The 23,360-nt window shown below is 33.8% G+C and overlaps 1 pseudogene across 1 annotated transcript; it reads left to right on the top strand.

Annotated features, from left to right (window-relative positions):
- Window positions 1-14,526: 14,526 nt before the first annotated feature.
- Window positions 14,527-23,061, top strand: LOC143233207 (uncharacterized; annotated as a pseudogene). Its single transcript, XR_013018031.1, has 5 exons — window positions 14,527-14,607; window positions 18,419-18,602; window positions 18,893-18,987; window positions 22,084-22,277; window positions 22,886-23,061. The product of XR_013018031.1 is annotated as an uncharacterized LOC143233207 (transcript).
- The last annotated feature ends 299 nt before the right edge of the window (window positions 23,062-23,360 follow it).

Below are 23,360 nucleotides of genomic sequence, written 5' to 3'. Positions count from 1 at the left end.
TCAGTGACCTGCTGGATATGAATATTCCGGATTGGATGGTAGAACCGTTTGGGGTGAATGCGGTTGATGTTGACATCATATTACAAGAATTTCTCATCGAACTGCAGAGTGATATAACAGCCCCAGCTAGATTCAAACGTGGCAAACATTATTTCTGGATAAGTAATAAAATAGCTAACAAGTTTTCACAACTCTTGGAGAAAGCAAAGATGTGCTTTTACCACATCTTATCTGGTTCAAACTGGCTTTAATTGGGTGACTTATTTGCTATCCAAAATACGTAACCACGTTGATATTGTGAATGGGGGTGATTTTTGCTTATCACTGACAACACTGCAGCCGGACATTCAAAAACTTTCAAGCGTTTTTCAGACGCCTGGCTATAGTTTGTATTTTATAATATGATTCTCACTTGTACATCTTGGCCTGGCTATAGTTTGTATATTATAATATGATTCTCACTTGTACATCTTGGCCTGGCTATAGTTTGTACATTATAATATGATTCTCACTTGTACATCTTGGCCTGGCTATAGTTTGTATATTATAATATCATTCTTACTTGCACAACTTCACCTTGCCAGAGTTCGTATTTTATGATATGGCACCAGAAATATTTGTAAAACTTTGCTTTTTTATAGTTCATATTTTATAATGTCATTCTTTCTTGTACAACTTGGACTTGACATAGTTCGTATTTTATGATATTCTATCATTTTTACTCGTACAACTTGGTTTTGTCAAAGTTGGTATTTTATAAAATCATTCTTACTCGTACAACTTGGCTTTGTCAAAGTTGGTATTTTATAAAATCATTCTTACTCATAAAATTTGGTTTTGTCAAAGTTGGTATTTTATAAAATCATTCTTACTCGTACAACTTGGCTTTGTCAAAGTTGGTATTTTATAAAATCATTCTTACTCGTACAACTTGGCTTTGTCAGAGTTGGTATTTTATAAAATCATTCTTACTTGTACAACTTGGCTTTGTAAAATTTAGTATTTTATAAAATCATTCTTACTTGGTCAACTTCGCCTTGCTAAATTTCTTATTTTATAATATAATTCTTATCTGCACACCATTGTTCTTACCGTTATTCGTAGCTTTTAATATCAATTTCACTTCTAAAAATTGGGCCTGCAACACTTTGCATTTTATGATATAATATCATTCTTACTTGTAGAACTTGGTACTTGTAGAACTTGGCCTTGCCATGGTTCGTATTTTATGGTATAGTATCATAAAAACTTGTGGAATTTGTCTTTGTTGCAGTTCGTATTTTATAATATGTGATTTTTACTTGTACAACTTGCGCTTATCATACTTATCGTATTTTAAGATATAATATCATTCTTACTTGTAGAACTTGGCTTTATTATCGTTCGTATTTTATAAAGCCATTCTTACTTGTACCCCTTGATCTTTCCATAATTTATATTTTATAATATCATTCTTATTTGCACAACTTGACCTTGCCATAGCTTGTATTTTATCACAGGTATCAAAATCCAATTTTTAGAGGGTTATTGTTGTGGAAATACTTTTCCTTTACTCTATCGCTTCTAAATTATGAGCGCTTACCTCCTCTTAAAACTTTGAATGTGCTCAGTGATGAGCCCAAAATAAACCAATACAAAGAAACACCTTTATACCTATATTAATAAATATAATCAAACATGTGGTCAGCTATCGGACAGTTACCTCTTTCTTTCTTTGTGAACCTGACGATGTCGAAGAAGGTCGAAACGTTGTTCGCTCCTCTACATAAACAATTTTCTCAACCCAAACCAACCGTTTTTACATATATATTTTGAATGTGCTGTATAGTATCAAAGGTTATTTAAGCACACCTTGGAGTATGCCTAGAATATTACATATATATTTTTAATTACTTCTAACTTGGCTGCAACTTGGGCCATGATGATGGATAAAACAACATACTTAGCCTAGATAATTAATGAATTAATATTTTTGTAACATTTTTACCAATGCTATATGTGAAGCTACCAGTTTGGTAACTGTGGTTTATTATTATCTTAAACTCTTTGTAAGCTATTAAAGAATGAAAGTGAAAGTTTAAAAAGGTTTTAAATTTGTGTAAAAGGCCTTCTTATATTGTCATATTATAAAGACATGATGAGTAACTAGAATATTATTACATTTAGCAAAAGCCTAAATGAATTTAGTTCTTTACGGAGAATTACAATAAGATTATGAGTTTTGTTCGCGACATCTTGTGATGTTGAACAAATTATATTAAATATAATAAGTACTAACTTGTAACGTAACTTATTTATCATATTTTTGTTAGAAATGTGAAGTTTAACTTCCAACTTAAAAGTTTTTTTGTTTATTTTAAACATTTAAACTTCAGTGTTTGATCACAGATGGTAATATCTAAAACTAGGTGGGATCCTTTTTTTTTTCAGAGAGTTCTGGTGGGTGTATCAGGGAAACGTGGATAATTAGATAATTTCTCAGCTCAAGATGTGTCTTAGATTCAAACAATACTCAACTTATTGCGTCGAAATAGATATTATAATGTTACTAAATAATTAATGTTAATAGCGTTTCAGATTAAACATTTAAGCTGTAAACCACAATCTGTGTTTGTTTGTGTTTGAATTTCGTGCAAAGCTACTCGAGGGCTATCTGCACTAGCCGTCCCTAATTTTGCAGTGTAAAGCTAGAGGGAAGGCAGCTAGTCATCACCACCCACCGCCAACTCTTGGGCTACTCTTTTACCAAGGAATAGTGAGATTGACTGTAACATTATAACGCCCCCACGGCTGAAAGGGCGAGCATGTTTGGCGCGACGGGGATGCGAACCCGCGACCATCAGATTAGGAGTCGCATGCCTTAACCCACCTGGCCATGCCGGCCGATGTACGTGATAGGCCCATTAAGTGACGGGATCCAACTGTCAGTGAAAAACTATGGATTTTTTTTTAGTTACTGAAGATATATTTACTTTTATTATCACCCTTCATATAAATTAATGTCACATATTTCTAATCCGGAGGTGTATATTTATATCTTTGCCTGAAATAACAGCAACCATATGTAAGGAGATATATATATATATAGTATCAGTTATATATATATATGGTACATTCATAGCATGTTACCCCTTTTTAGTGTATATAATATATGTGGTTGCCATATGTTGAGTTGCGCGTCACTGTTTTGTTTTCTGGTACATACAAGAAACCAAAAAAGTGTCCGTGTCTGTTACTTGCAATATTACGAGATCACTACAGCGTTCATAACAGGAGCTGCGGGTTATATTGGCAGTCACATCACAGTCGCACTGTTGGATGCTGGTTATAATGTTGAAGCCGTTAACAACTGCGTCAATGCAAGCTCAGGTAAGAAATATAACTTCCTTACAGTAGTCTCTGCTAGTCGTCCATTTTTGTGTTCGAGCGCCTGTTATCTGTTTGGAGAAAACTGAATGTTTCAAAAAACTGCCGAAAAAGGTAAATAAAAATAACTTGAGTTCGACTTTTGTCGAACGTTTGTATGGAAATAAATAGTTTACGTTTACGCTCTATTTCGAGCTGATGTCATAAACGTTTAAAAAATACATCAGATTTGGAATATCTGTATCATTTTATTTGATATAAAATTTACACCGATTTCAACTGGGGTGAAAAATGTATTTATTCGTACCCAGTTCTTTACTGCAATTCAGTTATCCTAAGCGTGTTTTTAAATCCAAAAGATCTATTTGCTTTTATCATCATAAGGGAAATCTTTTTACTGTTTATTCGAATTTCTACTTCGTAATTTAACATTAAGTAAAAAAGATTTGAATTTCGCGCAAAACTACACAAGAGTAATCTGCGCTATTCGTCCTTAATTTAATAGTGATAGACTAAAGGGAAGGCTGCTATACAACAACACCAACCGCCAACAGTTGAGTTTTCCAATTATTTGGTCTAATTATGACCAAACTTGGTGTACACCTTTGATGAGTAACATCAGAGAATGGTGTTCTGATCTTATCTCCTTATTCGCCCTACATATCTCTGCTCCTTTTCCGCGCACTGAATTGGTACAGCAACTAGTATTGAATTATAGTTAAATAAATCCAAAAATATTTACACAGGTTCCTCTTTAACTTTGTGAGGAATATTTAACACTAGCGTGATCCATTAACTTCATTTGTCGCTTGTCTCTCTATCTGATCAGTCGTAAGTATCACATTTTATTAGCTTTCTCAGTTTTGATAATAGTAATAGTAATAATAAGTACCATTTAGATGAGTTCTTCCTTTATGTCTAGTGAAGGTGAACAAACCTTAAATCGTTTGTAATAAAAGATATCCACACAAACATAAAAACTGAACAAACTGCAAATCGACTCACGCTCAAAACATAAATTACACAAAAAGAGAACGAACGAATTATCTTTAACAAAATCCATAATCCAACGAACATGATTAAAGTACTCACATATGATTTACAAGATATCCAAAACATGGTATTGTTAGACAAATGAATCACAAGATATCCAAAGTATGATATCGGAAGGTACCTTTTTTATTCACACGTGAATCACAAGATATCCACAGCATGATATCGAAAGGTTTCATTAGTATTCACACATATAACAAAATAATCAGCGTATGATGTCAGAAAGTATCATTAGTATTCACACATAAAACAAAATATTCAGAGTATGATGTCAGAAAGTATCATTAGTATTTACACATGAATCGCAGGATATTCCGAGTATGATATCAGAAGGTGTCATTAATAACCAAACATGAATCACAAGAGATATTGAGAGTGTGATATGAAAAGGTATTCTGTAGTACCAGAGATTCAGAGTTGACAACACTAGAACACCGGCCAACGTTTTGGACATGTAACAGTAACACAGAAAACGTTCCCACGCTGTATGGGTTATAGATATATCACAGCCCTAAGAAACACCTACAGAAGCAAACGTAAACAAAAGAAAAACTCCCCTACTATCAATACTAAAAACTAAAGAAACCAAAACCGCTAAAGAACAGTGTACAACATACACAAACATAAAATAAAAAACACATAAAAAATGAAACAAACACAACCTTAACCCACAAGCATTACTACACAGCAACAAGATGATCAACACATAGACCAGACATGTTATGAACAAAAAAATCAACCTATTTACAAACGCAGCCGAAGTACATTTTTTGAATTCCTCACACAGTAAAGAAATCCACAAAATCAATAAGAATGTATCACAGCATTCATAAAAATTGCCAAACACCACTTCGCATCATTACTACTTTGTATAATATAACTATTAATTAATCAAATAATACAAACCCCGCCAAATAAAACTACATATAGCTAGAAAGTAAACTAATCATACCAATCATACGTTGCGTGAGTTATCGTGAAGACCACAACATTACACAAAATAACATGAAACATCTTTTCCCTATTAATGTAAACAGCGATACATAACTAATTATAAGGGTTGTCAAAAAACAAGAATGTACATCACAAATCACATTACAACAATACGCACACATGAAACAAACACAACAAAGTATTGAACCAGCACCTATACAGATGAGAACGTATTGTTAAAGTACAAAACCAGTTACATAATGAACCTACAAATACATAGTTCAAACCCACAAGGAGAAACCAAAAACAGCTAATGAACCAAAGAAACTAGAAGTCAAACAAAGAAAACCGACTAGCATCAGGAATATATGAAATATCAAGACCCGGCAATATGATTTGAGAAAACAGTCCAATCATTGAAGCGATAAAGAACGCATTCTTTGATCTCATTAACGAATGCCAGAATCCTCAAAACTGTATCACTCTCTGAATTACAATAGCCAAAAATCACATGACACCTATCATTCCATACCTAGTGCAACAATTAGCGGACACGACTTTAGCCTAAAAATTCATAGACCAACACGTAATATCCAGAGTGGTCTCGCTTCCAAAACGCAGGAGATAGAAAAAACAGTAGCCACAAATATACCGATGTTTTAGTCATAGCTAAAACCGCGTTAAGTAAAAATTATTTATTTAAACTTTATTGTCATACTGAAACTAGATTAGGCAGCTCACAAAGAAATCACTCAAATAGAAGTATTTCATTACTACGTAAGTCAGTCCTATCTGTTACACAAATAATGGTTGAATCAACTAGTGAAAACAAATAAAATGTGATAATAAATTTACTAAATAAAATGTTTATTACAACAGCAGCAATCTATTGTTCTACAACTAAAAAAATAGATATCAGTTTATTAAATAAACTAAATCAGCACAAAAACTTAATAATAATAGATCTCAAAGGTAAGCATAATGACCTTAGATGTAAAAACAAATACTTTAAATAGAATAAAATATCGGATTTTTTTAGAAAACAGTCAGTGTGTGTGTTGTTAAATGACAACACCCTACTCAATGAAAGTATTCATATACTTCAAATGATATCTTGGACTTCTGTATTAGGTCATCTCAAATCAGAAAAAAAGTGTTCTAACTTCTATGTTGGTCTTGACTTACCTATAACATGTCTTCCATATTCAACCCCATTATAAGAAGCCAATAAGAGAACCACAATTTGATTAGAATAATAAAAAAAAACAATTACATAGAATATGCAAAGTATTTAGATGAATGATTACCGAATTCGGCAATTAAAACTGATGAAGAAACATCCGATACTGAATATTATTGTTAAACATTTACAGCATTAAAAAAAGGAAACCTCAAACATTTCTTTTTCTGTTCTTGACGGGTGCTCGACCCCCCACTTGTCCCAAAGTCGATACCCAGACATACAGAATTATTTAACTAACAGTACGTCCCAGATACATATTAATCATTATCGCGTGTTTGTTTTTGAATTTCGCGCAAAGCTACACGAAGGCTATCTCCACTAGCCGTATCTAATTTAGCAGTGTGAGACTACAAAGAAGGCAGCTAGTCATCATCGCCCACCGCCAACTTTGTGCTTCTCTTTTACCAACGAATGGTGGGATTGACCGGGGTTTATAACGTCCCCACAGTTGAAAGGACGAGCATGTTTAGAGTGATGGGGATTCGAACCCGCGACTCATAGAATGCAATTTGAGAGCCCTTAAAACCTGACCATGCCTGGTCGCGTGCAATTCTCTGACTGTTAGGTAGCCTAGCATAGACATCTAGTTAGGAGTGCTCGTCTCGCAATATGAGAGTCGCAGATTCGAATCCCCGTCCCATCAAACATACTCGCCCTTTTAGCCTTGTGATCGTTATAATGTGACACTTATTTCCATTATTTGTTGATAAGAAGTAGCCAAAGACTAGGAAGTGAGGCTCAGTGACTAGTTTCCTTCATTTTAGTCTTTCACTGTTCAGTTAGCGATAGCTAGCGCATAGTCTTCGTGTAACTATGCACGAAATTAAAAAACAAAACAAAAGATATTTATTGCTGTCTGAAATACTTATTAGTAATAGGATTTCAACATTTCTGGATATCACATCAAACTTATCCCCTGTCCCTAATGGTTTCAGAAATTTTCAGCAAAAACAGATGATTTGATTGGAAAACTGAAACTATGGTTGACAATTTTAATCAGAAGAAATGCACTATTGCCTGCTTTCTCGACATAGAGAAAGCATTTGATGGATTAAGATATAACTAGAACCACCTGGCCATGTCGAGCCTTAGATGGGGGAAGAAAGCTGTTTAAAAACTGACCCTCCTAGGTCGCACACAATAACCAAACACCCATACAGATATAACACAGTGAAGGTTTGTTCCAGTTACAAGAGTTTCCCGCCGGAATAGCGTTAAGTCTGTGAATTTAGAACGCTAAAATCAGGGGTTCATTTCCTCTCGGTAGACACAACAGATAGCTTGATGTGGCTTTGCTATAAGAAAATACACACGCCTGGTCACAATAGAGTAAAAACATACTTCAGCATTGTTCCGAAAAAAAATTAAAAACAAAGTCAGGTGTAGATTATAAGCTTTACTAACATTACCTTTACTCGATTTGTGGGCGAGCTTATTTGTAATGGCACCACACTCCTTACCCGCCTGATGCGGAGAAGGCAGCCACTTTGAAACAGCTTCAATACTTTTTATCGAAGAAACATCCAACAAGAACAAACACATATAGCATATTTCAAGATTTAAAACTCAATCAAAACGCAACGTAACGTCACTTCAGAGTCAGTTTAAATGGCGTCTTCCTTAAAGAAACCTTAATGTTAATCTTGTATAGGTAGCCAAGCTTCGATTAAATACTGAATAAAATTCCTTAGTCCTAGTGGCCAAAAAGGAATTAACAAACATTAAAAATTAATATGTCTACTAACACAAATAATTTACCGAAACTAACAAGGATACATAGTACAGAACATATAAGAACGAGATGGCTGATACTGAAACTAAGAAGAATACATCGTGAAGAACATAGAAGCACGAGACGGCTAATGCTAGAAATAACAAGCATACACAAGATGGCTAATACTAGAACTGACAAGGATGCATAGTGAAGAACATATAAGCACGAGGTGACTTGTGCTAGAACAAACAAGGATACATAATGAAGAATATAGAAGCACGAGATTGCTGCTGCTAGAACTAAACAATCACACACAGTTAGGAACAAAGGAGCACGAGATGGCTGAAGCTAGAACTGTGATAAAAATAGAGGCACGAGATAACTGAAGCTAGAACTAACAAAGATACATGTGAAGAACACAGAAGCACGAGATTGCTGATGCTAGAGCTGACAAGGATACACAGTGAGGAACAAAGAAGCACGAGATGGCTTCTTTAGTTAGCACTAACAAGAATACATAGTGAAGAACATAGGAGCATGAGATGGCTGATGCTATAATACAAACAACCAATGTGAAAAAAATAAACGCAAGTAGTAAATAAACAGCCTAAACCAACAAATTCTGAAATAGATAACAACAACACTGAGGGCATTGGAACACAATCACAGACACTAGAAACTATCAAGACTCACGTAGACACTAATGGTTTTACACTTCTAACATCTAAAAGACAAATAAAACTATCTGTAAAGTACTAACACACAGCCACAAGAAACAAAAACATCCTAACTATGCAAACACTCTATTATCATAGCAGGTATCTCTGGCATATATAAAGAACCACATCTGATAGTTTAAAAGAAGCGCAGAAAACAAAACACCAAAATTGATGCTATAAAACCTATAACTAAGAACGAAGTTCTAACCAAAGGAACAGACGACTGAATCAAACAGCTTTCTTAAAGAATATCCTCAGGACATCTTCCATCAAGGACATATTATAGTACATTTATACGGCTCCAAAACTAACGCAAAAATATTGGTTATTAAGTATATACGCTACAACAAAGAAATATATCAAGCCCACAATAAACTTTCACGAAACAACATTCCACAATCGAAAGTGCAACTCGTAGTATCAAAAAGGGCACGAAAACAAGCCATCGTGATTAAAATACACGAAACACAGGATATCTAGCCTCTAATATCTAATATCATGGTTCTAAAACTTAGTGGAAAACCATTTGACATCGGCATTATTCAAACTTACGCTCCAACTGCAGACAAGGTCGTGACAGAAATTGAAAGATTTTATGAAAACATTGAAAAGGCAATGAAACAGCTAAAATCACAAGATATTAAGATCATTATGGGAGACTTCAATGCAAAGGTTGGAAAGAACAAAATAGACAAAACAGTAGGACCCTTTGGAATCGAAGAGAGACTTGTTGATTGGTGCAAAGAGCATGATATCGCTGTAATGAATACTTGGTTCAAGAATCATTCAAGAAAATGTTGGACATGGAAAAGCCCTGGAGACAGAGTGAAAAACCAAATTGACTTTATCTTCATGCAAAAACGATACCGTAACTCCATAACATCATGCAAATCTATGCCAGGTGCAGACTGCAGCAGTGATCACATCCCAGTCGTAGCAACCATGGTAGTCAAACTGAAAAAGTTAAAGAAATCCAAAAAAGAACCAAGACTACAACTGAACCTTCTAGAAGAAGACTAAGAGCTGAAGAAGAAATACATCGTATGTGTGAAGATTAAATTTGATATCCTTGACAGTTTGAATACTGCTGAAGACAAATGGCAAAAAATGAAGGAAAGCATCCACGAAGCTGCTAAAGAACATATTCCTACTACCAGAAAAAAAGTAAACAAAAAATGGATTACTCCAGAAATCCTTAATCTAATGGAGGAGAGAAGAAAAGCTAAACCTAATAAGGAAAAATACCAAAAAATAAATAGACTTGTGAAGAAAAAATGCAAGTTTCCAAGGAAGAATGGATTAACACCCAGTGTACAGAGATTGAAAATAACAAGGTAAAAGACAGCAAATATATGCATAAGAAAATTAGTGAAGTGACAGGAAAGACTCCATCAGCAAAAACAGGATGCTTAAAATCTAAGAATGAAGAAATCTTGATGTATAAAAAAGATATACTTAACAGATGTTCAGAATATATTGGGGAACTATATAACGACAACAGAAGCCCAACCCCACACATAGAAATAGACACAGAAGGCCTTCCAATTATGCCTGATGAAGTGGAACATGCAATGAGGAAGATACATAAAGGCAAAGCAGCTGGTCCAGACGACATACCCATTGAACTTTTATTAGTCCTAAAAGAAGTGGGAATCCAGGAAGTGACAAAACTACTGAACACTATTTATGACACGGGTGAAATACCGGAAGACTTTAAAAAATTAGTCTTTATTGCATTGCCGAAAAAGCCCGGAACAACTGACTGTGAACAGCACAGGATAATTAGTCTAATGAGTCATCTTACCAAGGTTCTTTTAAGAGTGCTCATGTCTATAATGAGGAATAAGATAAGACCAGAGATTTCTGATACTCAGTTTGGATTTATAGCCGATAAAGGCACAAGAAATGCAATTTTCGCTCCAAACATGCTCATGGAAAGATCACTGGAAGTACAAAAGGATTTATATCTATATTTTATCGATTATTCTAAAGCCTTTGACAAAGTGAGACATGGTGACCTATTCGACATGTTGTCAGACCTGAACATCGATGCTAAAGATCTAAGAATCCTTAGAAACCTTTACTGGCAGCAAATGGCAGCTATCAAAATTGAAAATGAATTGAGTGAATATAGACCAATTGAAAGAGGGGTGAGGCAGGGATGTATATTTTCACCAGATCTTTTTAATTTATATAGTAAAATAATCCTACGAAACATCAATGAACATCAGGGAGTCAAAGTAGGCGGATGCAATATCAACAACTTGCGCTACGCTGATGACACAGTCCTCATTGCGGACTCCGAACGAAATCTACAGACTCTCCTCACAACAACAGTAGACGAGAGTGAAGAAAAAGGCTTGCAGTTAAACGCAAAGAAAACAGAGTGCATGGTTATCTCAAAACAATCAATTACACCCACATGTAGCATAACCGGCAAGGACGTGAGAATAAAACAAGCTGAAAGCTTCAAATATCTTGGATATACTATAACACCAAATGCAAAGAGTGACAAAGAAATAAAGAAAAGAATTGCAATGTCCAAGGATACTTTCAATAAAATGAAGTCCATATTCACAAACAGGAACATAACAAATGTCACTAAAATTAACACCTTGAAATCATATGTATGGTCTGTTCTCTTATATGGCTGTGAGAGCTGGACACTGAACAAAGATACAGAGAAAAGATTAGAAGCTGCTGAAATGTGGTTCCTTAGAAGGATGCTAAAAATATCATGGACTGAAAGAAAAACAAATCTGGAAGTCATGAAACTGGCAGGATACAAAAGGTCCCTCATGAAAACTATAAGAAAGAGACAAATGGAATTTCTAGGACACATCTGTAGGAAGAATGGGATAGAGAAACAGATGCTATGTGGAAAAATAGAAGGGAGGAAAACCAGAGGGTGTCAAAGAACTAAATATATCGACAGCCTCAATAACTATGTCACCAAGAACTCAATGAGCAACATCTAGTTGATAAGGAGGATTGACAACAGAGAAGTCTGGCATGCCATGGTCGTCGATGTCTGCCACAGATTTGACACATGAAGAAGAAGAAGAATATCTAAGACAGACAGGATTTCCAGTGTTTAATAACCAAGAAATACAGGATATCTACAGTCTAATATCTAAGAAATATAGGATATACAGTTTCTAATGTCTAAGAATATAGGATATCTGCATTCTATCATCTAAAAAAAACACAGGATCTCCACACCCTAATATCTAAAAAAACACAGGATATCCACAGCCTAAAATCTAAAAAATACAGGATATCCACAGGCTAATGTCTAAGAAAAACAGGATATTCAGTGTCTAATATCTAATAAATACAGGATACCCAGTTTCTATTATCTACGAAACACAAAAAATTTCCACAGTCTAATAACTAAAAACACAGGTTATTCACTGTCTAATATATAAGAAATACAATATATTCAGTGCTAACATCTAAAAACACCGGATATCCGGGTTAAGTAACAACTTTTGCTTTGATAAACATGGCCCTGAAGAAAGAAGCAACAAATTTTATATAGATAACCATGACCCTCAAGAGAGAACTAACACGTTTTACATTGATAAACATGGCCCTTAAGAAGAAAGTAACAAGTTTTACATTGATGGATATAGCCCTGAAGAGGGAAATAACAAGTTTTTTTGTTGATGGACGGCCCCCCGCTAGTACAGCGGTATATCTTCGGATTTACAACGCAAAATCAGGGGTTCGATTCCCCTCGGTGGGCTCAGCAGATAGCCCGACGTGGCTTTGCTATAAGAAAACACACACGTTGATGGACATGGCTCTGAAGAGGAAAGTTACAAGTTTTTCATTAATAAAGATGACTCTGAAGAGAGCAGTAACAAGATTTACATTGATAAACATGGCCCTGAAGATGGAAGTAGCAAGTTTTATATTAATACACATGGCCTTAGAAAGGAAAGTAGCAAGTTTTACACTGATGGACATAGCCCTGAATAGGGAAATAACGAGTTTTTCATTGATAAACATGTACCTGAACAGGAAAGTAACAAGTGTTATATTGATGGACTTGGTCCTGAGGAGGGAAGTTACAAGTTTTTCATTAATGGACATGGCTCTGAAGAGGGAAGTAACAAGCTTTACATTCATTGTCATGTTTAAACAAAATATTGGGTTGTATAACTTACTATCAAGGTTTAATGCTGAATTTTTTTATTAAAATCACTGAAATTTTGTTCTTTGGTAAAATATTATATGAGAAGTGGTAAGAAATTAATATGGTTAGAAAAGTTCAAGTACGTTTATGATTATTTACTTTTTTAGGAAATGGAACGACACCGCCAGCCATTCGAAGAATTCAAGAAATAACAGACAAGACAGTTATCATTTATAAAACCGATGTTGTCGATAAGGGCAGTTTAAGAGAAACATTCAGCAAGGTATATTTCAACTTGTGTTTTTCCTGGATAAAAAAAGATACAGTGTACCAGAGTTTTCGAGGAATAATTTACAGATAATTATAATCAAGCCAGACAATATTATGCACATTTTATTTTATTAAGTATAGTGTAACTATTTGTAGATTTTTTTACATTCCTGTAGTTTGTGATGTTTAACATCAACTAACTGCATTCACATTTAAAATGTAAGTTAATACATCTACATCATTTAACATCTCTACAAATAGAAATATTTCTCATTGGAAGTAAATATGAAATAACATACTTTAATGCCGTTCAGTAATAATGGCTTTTAACATTAATTACGACATTATAAAAGCTCATTTAATATATTATGTTATTGAATCTTGAGAAATGATATCTTAGAAAATAATAAATTATTGTTTCAAAACTACATGGTAAACTGTTCTAATGTTATCACTTCCATATGGTATTATAGTTTCAAAAAAGCATAGTAAACTGTGGTAAATTTATTATTTCTTTGCGGTAATATTGTTTCAAAACTACATGGTAAACCGTTCTAATGCTATTATTTATATGTAGTAATATAGTTTCAGAATAACATGGTAAACTGTTCTAATGTTTTTACTTTTGTACTTTAATGGCCCAGCTATAAAATAGCTCAATATATTATGATTTCGTGTTTCATGTTTTGGTTTATAGATGCCGTTGTGATTTATAATGAAAATATAGATTTACATAGTTGTTTAAATATATTAAGATTAGTTTTTGACTAATTTTTGAGCTAGTTGCTGAGTAAATAAATGAAAGTTCTAAAATGATTTCTTTCAAAGTTACACTTCATAGGTTTAAGTCAGTATTTTTTAAAATAAAATAAGCATCATGCACAAACATGATTTACTATATGAGTTAAACTGTTATAATTTCTCCGTTATGCAATTAGTTTTTATTTCATCGTAAATTATATGAGCCATTAAATTCTCTTGAGCAAATACTGAGAGCAGCTGTTAAATAACATTGTATACGAAATTTCTTATTCATTATAAACATCAACTTCCACATTTTGTTCTCAGCATAAACCTGATTATGTAATCCACGTGGCTGGATGAATCAGTTGATATCCCCCTGGTGTATTATTGTAACAATATTGGATCGTTGTTGACCCTGTTGGAGGTAAGGAAAGGTTTATGAATATCACCTAGTAACTTTACATTGGAATAGTTTCATTGTTTTTGTCAGTGTTTGTATTATTTCAAAAAAGTGTGTTAGTCCAGATTTTCTGGACAAAATGTGTACACATAGCAAGCTGTTTTTGTTATGTCAGAGTATAAAATTCTTAAGTTTATCATGTTTCATAACATACTTCTAGCAACGTGAAAGCTGTGAAAGAATTATAAAACCAAATAACCTTTCAGTAAGAACCTAGCTTTATCTAGCATAATTTATCTTTCATACGTTTACATCGTTGGTATATTGAAGTCATAATTCTGTTGTTTAATAACATAAATCAGATTCCTTGAGCAATTTGAAAATCGAAAACGGCTTATGAATTTGAAGTTTCTCTATGTAATATTCTCGTATTAACCTTATTATCATTCTGCAGACTAGGCCTACACACAGAAAAGGCGCGCCTATAACTATACAGTATGTGTTTTTGTTTCGCAGCTGTTACGATATATATACAAGTGAATGCAGCGATTGGAGAGGTCAGACGAACAACCTTCCAACGTGTTTATATCACACCAGATTACTGTGTACACACATATTTACTTAAGATTTCGCTTTCCTTAGATCAAAGGTACTTTCCCTACTATCTGTTACAGTAGAAAACCTTAGTTGAAGCATTTTGAATTTAATAATGTAGTGTTTCATGGTAAATACAGCAATTTTAGCATCATAGCCAGTAACTAGGTAATTAAACCTAAACTGAGTGAAATATTTACAGTTTCTGTCCATTATTAAGTTAGCGTAAGAAAATAGAGGAATCAAAAGTGTGCTATTTTCTCAAAAATGAAATCAGTTTGTGGTTTTAAAACATTAGACTTTATTCAGCGTAATTCGTCACATGCAAATAAAGATTATAAAAAAGGCTTAAGATGTGTTTATGTTATAGGGAAATACGTAAATACACTATAATAAGTTGTCATGAATTTAAGCAAATGTAATCATAAAAATAAGTAAAGTTGTGGATTATATTACGTGATATGCAAAACAGCAAATAATTCTCATTTCAATATAAAACGGCACAGTTGAATGGTAGATTATGTGAGAAACACTTAAATATATTTAACTAATATATTTTTCACATACTAAGTTATTCATATAACCTCCAAGATTTATTATTTTTATGGTGGTGGATAATCAAACTCGGCTTTTACAAATTCTTCACCTTATTTTTATGGCACAATTCGTAAAGTAATGGATGACTTGTCAGTAAAAATGTGCAACATCTACAGTCCTGTCTTGTCGTTACCCGGAACAATATATACCAATTCTCATCCACTTGTAGTAGGATCGAAATAACGCTACGATTAAATTTGTAATCAGGTTTAAACAACTCAACATACCTTAGTGCAGCGGTTGATAACTGTTATCGTGTGTTAATTTAACTAAGTTATGACATGTTCTAATTCAGTAGGAATTAAGTAAGTTCACGTGTCTCAATTCCTACAACAATTTGTTTTTAATAAGCCTAAAGCTTACAATGCAACCATAATTCAATACGAAGCACGCATTAATGTAGGCTTGAAAACGCGTTTAAAGTCACTTTTCAGCGAGTGTAACTCGAGTATGTATGTGTACAATTTACTAATATTTACTGTACTTTAAGAGAAAACGTTCTGACATATATTTAAAATAGTAAACAATGAAATATTTATAATTATATAGGGCGAAGAAAAATAAAATATATTTTTACTGTAAATATGTGGAAAAAGATAACATTAAACGTTTTTGTTACAGTTTGTTTATATTAATGGAGTGAAAGCCATATAGTCTCATACAGCTTTAACAAAAACCAAACGCAGAAACTGTCATCTATGTGAGGTTTCTTTCGTTGTTATTGTCACTTTTCTGTTAAGTAGTTACTAAAATCAGGGGTTTGATTCCCTTCGGTGGACTCGGCAGATAGCCCAATGTGGCTTTGCTATGAGAAAACACACACACACATTAAGTAAAGATCAGGTTACACTTATCAACTTTTTATACGACCTAAATCTTAAATACATCAGTAAAAGGCATTTAATACCTGAATTTTAAGTAAAAATATATTTCTTTTAGTCATACTGACCATAAACATAATAATTTATCATTTAGGTTATAAATGAGTTTAATGTTACGAAGCTCATCTGTTGTGTATGGGAACATTGCGTATATTCCAATCCACGAGCGACATCCAGTCAGAAAGTCGTGCACTAATCCATATGCGAAGACAAAGTATTTCTGCGAAGAAATTTTGAAAGACGTGTGTAGCAAATATAGTATGTGTAAATAATTTTCAGGCATCTGAGACGTGTTGACTCATGGCATGTGAAAATAAACTAGAATTATTTAATAGTTGTACTTTTAAATTGTTTATTGTATTTATAGTTACAACCTTTTGTCAATTTTTATAGGAAGTGAATATACAACCTGTATATTCTAATAATGATAGAACTTAAAAATTAGATTGATAACCTGTTTTATAGGATAATAATTAAAGTCCTAGGGAAGGTCAATTATTTCAGGTAAAAATACTTATTTTCTTAAAAATATTTTCTTCTTATACAAGAAGTTAAGTAGAATATTTAATAAAAATATTGGAACATATATAAGAGCTGATAACTTTAGCCTTGAAATGATCCTGTATTAATTCACACTGTGATTGATTTTTGTTTATTTATCTGCGAACTCCTTCCACAATTTTGAAGATAGCACAACAAAACTTGGCCGCCCGGCATGGCCAGGTGGTTAAGGCACTCGACTCATAATCTGACGATCGCGGATTCGAGTTCCCGTCACACCAAGCATGCTCGCCCTTTTAGCCGTGGGGGCGATATAATGTGACGGTCAATACCACTATTCATTTATATGCAAAAACGGCTCGTTTTGGTTGAGAAAATATTTTACATAGAAGAGCGAACAAGGTCGAAACGTTGTTTGCTCTTCTAGGTAAAATATTTTCTCAACCCAAACGAGCCGTTTTTGCATATAAATTTCTCAACAAGTGGGTATTCAACATCACTGAATACCACTATTCATTGGTAAAAGAGTAGCCCAAGATTTGACGGTGGGTGGTGATGACTAGTTGCCTTCCCTCTAGTCTTAAACTGCTAAATTAAAGATAGCTAGCGCAGATAGCCCTCGAGTAGTTATGCGCGGAATTAGAAACAAACCAAACCAAAACTTGGCAGGCGGACTCGGGGTGGTACAAAAGATGTCCTTATCTATATGACATACCAATGTGCTCGGAAGGTCAACCGGGCATTATATAAGTATAGGCGCAGGTTTTCAGGATCGCTAAACCCGTATCTGGCATCGAATTTTGTAGTCATGGAATCCTATGTTTGAAACGGTATTAACCCTCCCTCACAAACTTGGAGAGGACCAAACAGACCCAACATGGTCGGATACGACAGACCGATTTCCTAAAAGAATTTCTTTTTGGGTACAAACATCCATTGGGGTGTCAATAGAAGTAACTGAAGGTAATATAAGAGTTTGGTCAGTACATCAAATGGGCCCCACAACAGAATGTGAGTGTAAGTAATTAATTGTAAAAGTATAAATTTTTAGCAAGGCACAAAATCAATCTTAATACAACTCACCTGTTCTTTTTACTTAATATCTATAAAATATTTGTACATCTGGATTTACTTACAATGCGCGATTATTATAACCCTAGCTACTTTAATACATTATAATTTGCATGTATTGCGTGCCATTTCGTGTTGCTATGCTATGAAAACTACCTTTACAAAATAATTTCTTTGTACCCTGTTTGCAGGATCTAACAGCAGTGGCCCTCCGGTATTTCTCGCCTGTTGGAGCTCATGAAACTGGTCAAATAGGTGAGGATCCTGTGGGTCCTCCAAGCCAGTTGGTGGCTTTTATTTGTCAGGTAGCTGTTGGTCGACGACCACAGTTGAACATTTTTGGTAATGATTTCAACATACCTGTGCCTGGAACAGGTATTTCTATTGGTAGTTAGTAGCCATTATTAGTTTTAAATAGCCTAAACACGATCATGTATAGGCATTACACGTCAAAGTAAGTGTAGTAACATCTCCATGATAGTTATTTAAAATAATATTAACTTTTTCTCTTAAAATATATGTTTTTTTAATAATTATTATTTTAAAAAATGTTGCGCTATTTTAAAATTTATGGATTCCACATTCTCAAGTTTAAAACTATAAAACCATGTGATACCCGCAAATTTATTCACTCAGTATAAAATAATTCTTTTAAAATATTTTAGTTGAGAGAGACTACGTTCATGTGATGGACCTGGCTCTAGGGAACGTAGCTGTTCTACGAAAAATGCACGAAACTTCGAGTTATAAATAATTTATGGTAAAACATATATACATTATATCTCAAAACTTCTTCAATAAAACACATTAGCTAATATCTCCCGTTTTTAAAAACATTTGTATCGTTTTTTAAATATCCTTAAAGTTATAGGTTTATTCATTTTTCTTAATTTACCGATATATTTAAAATTAATCTTTACAAGTTATTGTTACTGTTGTGAAAAATGCTTTTAATAACATATTTTCAAGGCCTAATCTCATGGAGCATGATAACGCTTTCAAATTTAGGATATGTCAAATTATTTCTATAAATACATGCAAATATCACATAGTCTAATTTCCAGAACTGCATACTTTGCTTTGAAATTACTTCATAGGTTGTCTTGTAAAAACCAAGTAATTTGTCTTCAATAATTTCCCTGCTAGAACCACATAATTTGTTTTATAAACACTAGGTACTTCGCCCCCCGCTAGTACAGCGGTAAGTCTACGGATTTACAACGTTAAAATCAGGTAGTTCAATTCCCCTTGGTGGGCTCAGCAGATAGCCCCATGTGGCTTTGCTATAAGAAACACACACCAGATACTTTATCTTGCTGGAACTACATAGTTTGTCTTGCAAAAACTATGTATTACATAGAAGGTTGGTAATTCATTTCTTAGGCTAAAAAAGTGGTAAAATTCAGAGGAAAAGATTGATGCTTTTAGTGTTGTATTCTATTAATAAGGTAGCAACGTTCTAACAGTAAAACTGTAATTTTCTCTCTTTGTTAATGATGAGGAAATGAATTGTATTGTTCATGATTCATGCATATCCAACCATCTTGCTCCTGACAGTTCTGCAGCCTGTGGAAACATATGTTAAAAAAATGTTAGTTCATTTCAAATACGTCGATTTGCAAGTGGAAATATTGCCTAATGTTAACCTACTCTAGAAGGGGAGCATTCCAGTATATTATTGCTCAAAGTTCTCCTATTAGGGAAGAAAAAAAAAAAAGCTACTTGCTGTTACTTGCACACTAACTTAACACTGAAAGTAAGCAAAGAACACAACGGTCCGTTGTAGCTGAAGTTGAAATCCTCTTGGAAGTGTAAAAATAAAAAGACAATGCATGAAACGACACAAAAGTAAACTAAACAAAGAAATAGAAGAACAGCTACCAAAGGATGTGTGAGATGTGTTAGACATACAACAGATGGAAACACGTCGAAGTGAAGCTCGTGTCTACTTACATGCCTGAAAAAGTTTGACAAATTTATTGTCGGGTTACCACTGACATAATGAAAGTTTTTTTCCAAGAAGTTGATGTAAGTTGCACGTTGCAACTACACTAACTCAAAAAAATACCAAGTGTTGACGTCATTGTACCACCATGAATTATGATTTTGTACAGGCTAGGTGCTAATAAATCACTGCGCAACAATTTTTTTGAAAAGTTTTGCTTCCTGAAAAGCTTTTGCTGATTGTGACAGGTACCTGGTGGGTATGTTATATAGACAGTTAACTGTTTACCGGCAATAACGTATTTAATTGCTTTTATGTTTCTAATACGCTATTAAGTTTAACATAATTAATAGCGTTTTCCTCCTCATTTTCCTTTGTATTCAATGTCCGGTGCATCACGTTGCAGTATCCAACAGTAGTCAGCAAGCATTGACGGATTTCAGTTGCCCTGATATCGTTTTTCCATTGTAGCAATATCCTGGTGAAACCTTTTACCGTGTTCGTCACTGACAGCACCGAGATTTGCGGGGAAGAAGTCCAAGTGTTAGTGGAGGAAATGAATCTTGAGTGACATGTTGCACTTCATTGTTTTGCATGCTTTGAGAAGTTTGTCTACCAGCTGAATGTAATGTGGGGCTCTGTAATTGCCAAGAAAATTGTTAACAACGTCTTTGAAAGCTTTCCAGGCAATCTTTTCCAGCCCAACTAACAGATCTTCGAACCGCTTGTCACTCATAACATGTCTGATCTGAGAGCCAACAAAAATGTCCTCTTTCACCAGGGCCTCAGTTATTCTTGGGAACATCTGTCTTAAATAACGAAAACCTTCGCCTTCTTTGTTCATTGCTTTCACGAAATTCTTCATACGTCCCAATTTTATGTGAAGAGGAGGCAAAAAGTCTTTAATAATACTTTTATTAAAGTATATTAGCTTAATATAAGGTCTATATTAATTCAATGAGCAGCATCTGTGTATGCAAGCCACTTTTATAGCCTGCTGAGACAGTGTCAAGCTGGCTCCAGCCTACCCAGGCGTGCTCGGGCTGCATACTTCCACAGAACAGCTTCTTCCAACCTGGCCTGATTTCATGCTTGGACATGCCCAGACTACATAAAACATTGTTCATAGGTCTCTTACAGAAACGAAAATGTTTGGACACAAGTATAAAAAAAAACATGACAAAACTGAAGGTTTCGATGAAACGGTACGTGATGAGCAAATTTGGATGTGATTTTCGTGATCAGCATCCAAAAATCTATAAGGAACACCCAACAGTATTCAAGAAGCAAAAACTGTTGTGCAGTGTAACTTATGATTCCATGAAGATAAAGCTTTCAACCACATACCAAGTCAACATCGCAGTTCATCCCAAAATTTTATACATTCGCAGACCTCTCCCATGGATCTTGGACTTCCAATGAGCCATTTGAAATCATCAGCCATTCGTGGGTGATGCGCTCTGGGAAGCACTTAAATAGGACAGGATACTGAGGTATACTGTACAAAGGCTTTATATAGTGGGGGAAGGGTCATTACATAGAACACCGGTGATAGAATAAGAAGACTCTGTGGTTTTAAAAAGAAACTTATTAGTGAAAGCAAAGCATAATGTATATTTATATGTCAACAACACTTCATTTGCCTTGTCCAGAGCCTACAAGACCTTCCGTTTAATCCCAGGGCTCATCAGGCCAGCTGAGGTACAACAGATATTATAGTAGTTTAGGTGCTAATTGTATAACCAGTTTCGTAAAGAAACACTTTTATGATATGAACTAGGTTACGAAAATGAATTAGAATTAATTAAGGAAAGAATAATCATGTACTGATATTCGTATCATTACCATAAATCGTAAACATACTAACCAAACTATATTATTTAGGAATATTAATTTACTTTCTTGTTGAAGGCTTATAATCTTGCAGTTGGGAAGAGTTATTCTGTTCTTCAAATGATAAACACTTTCGAAAAGGTTTCCGGAAAAACAGATCTCTAATGCCATCTGTAAAAATCGAGAAATTGATGTCCTCCGGCTATGTTCAGACATATATATGACTTGGAAAGAGCTTAAGTGGGTGTCTCGTCGAACATTATATGATATGTGTAAGTACAGAAATCTCACTGTTGAGTATATAATAAGTAATATATACAACTCATTATGTTAAAATATACGTTAATTTTCAAAACACGTTAAAGTGTATCGTACCTGCCATTTATTGATAATTGTAAGACAATTATGAGAAAAAAAACTTCTTGTTCGCATTTACACTAGGGCAAACTTATCTGAAGTTTATGAACACTATTCTTGTGAATTTGGTACGTTTATATGCTGTAATACACTTATATAAAACAAACAATTCCAAAATACGTTGTGTAAGATAAATTTAAACTTTTCAACCATCAATAATAACAAATATATATTTATATTTTCAAAAAATTGGAAAAAGATATTTCATACTGTTTTGCCCCTCAGTCCAGTTTGTAGCTTTATGATAAGCTACAAGACATGATTTCAGTAAGTTATTTTAAATATTTTATTATTTACATAACGTCTAAACATTGAGACGAAGGGAAAAAAAACATTGTATTCTACAAAATGTTAGACAAGTTATAATAATATATATTAAAGAAATATATTAGACTTTTTTTACATAAGAACACAAAGTATCTTGCTAAAGAGTCGATATTTCAATGTTTTCTTTACATTTTAGGTAGACACCTGGCGGTGGTTTTCTAGCAATCCTCAAGGCTATTTATAAGATATAGCCTACTTTTCGATTGATGTGGAAGTCCATTCCCATTTAATAAATTTCTTAAATTGCTTATAATAATTTGAATATTAAGTGTATTTAATTTTGCATTGTGTGAATTAAATATTTCAAGCCAACGTTTCGTAGTGTGTTTAATTGTATTTTAACATCAGTTCATTACTAGCCTAATAATAGATTCAACAACGTATCTTCTGTCAACTTGCCACCCTCGGATTGTGAGGCGAGTGCCTTAACCACCTGGCCACGTTATAGTTGGATAATGAATATATATAGCTTTTTTTTTCTAATTTATGTTTATAAGATAAATATGCAAAAACATAAACAGAATTAAATTTTCTCTTTTTATGATTAATGTTTATCTTGTGATAAAGTTTTTCAGAGGAAAAAGAATGTTTATAAATGTTTGTATTTTTTA

This window comes from Tachypleus tridentatus, chromosome 1 (genome assembly GCF_004210375.1).
Source record: "Tachypleus tridentatus isolate NWPU-2018 chromosome 1, ASM421037v1, whole genome shotgun sequence".
Taxonomy (NCBI): Eukaryota; Metazoa; Arthropoda; class Merostomata; order Xiphosura; family Limulidae; genus Tachypleus; species Tachypleus tridentatus.
The sequence above is the reverse complement of the archived record's forward strand: the minus strand, read 5'-3'. Positions and strand labels throughout refer to the sequence as shown.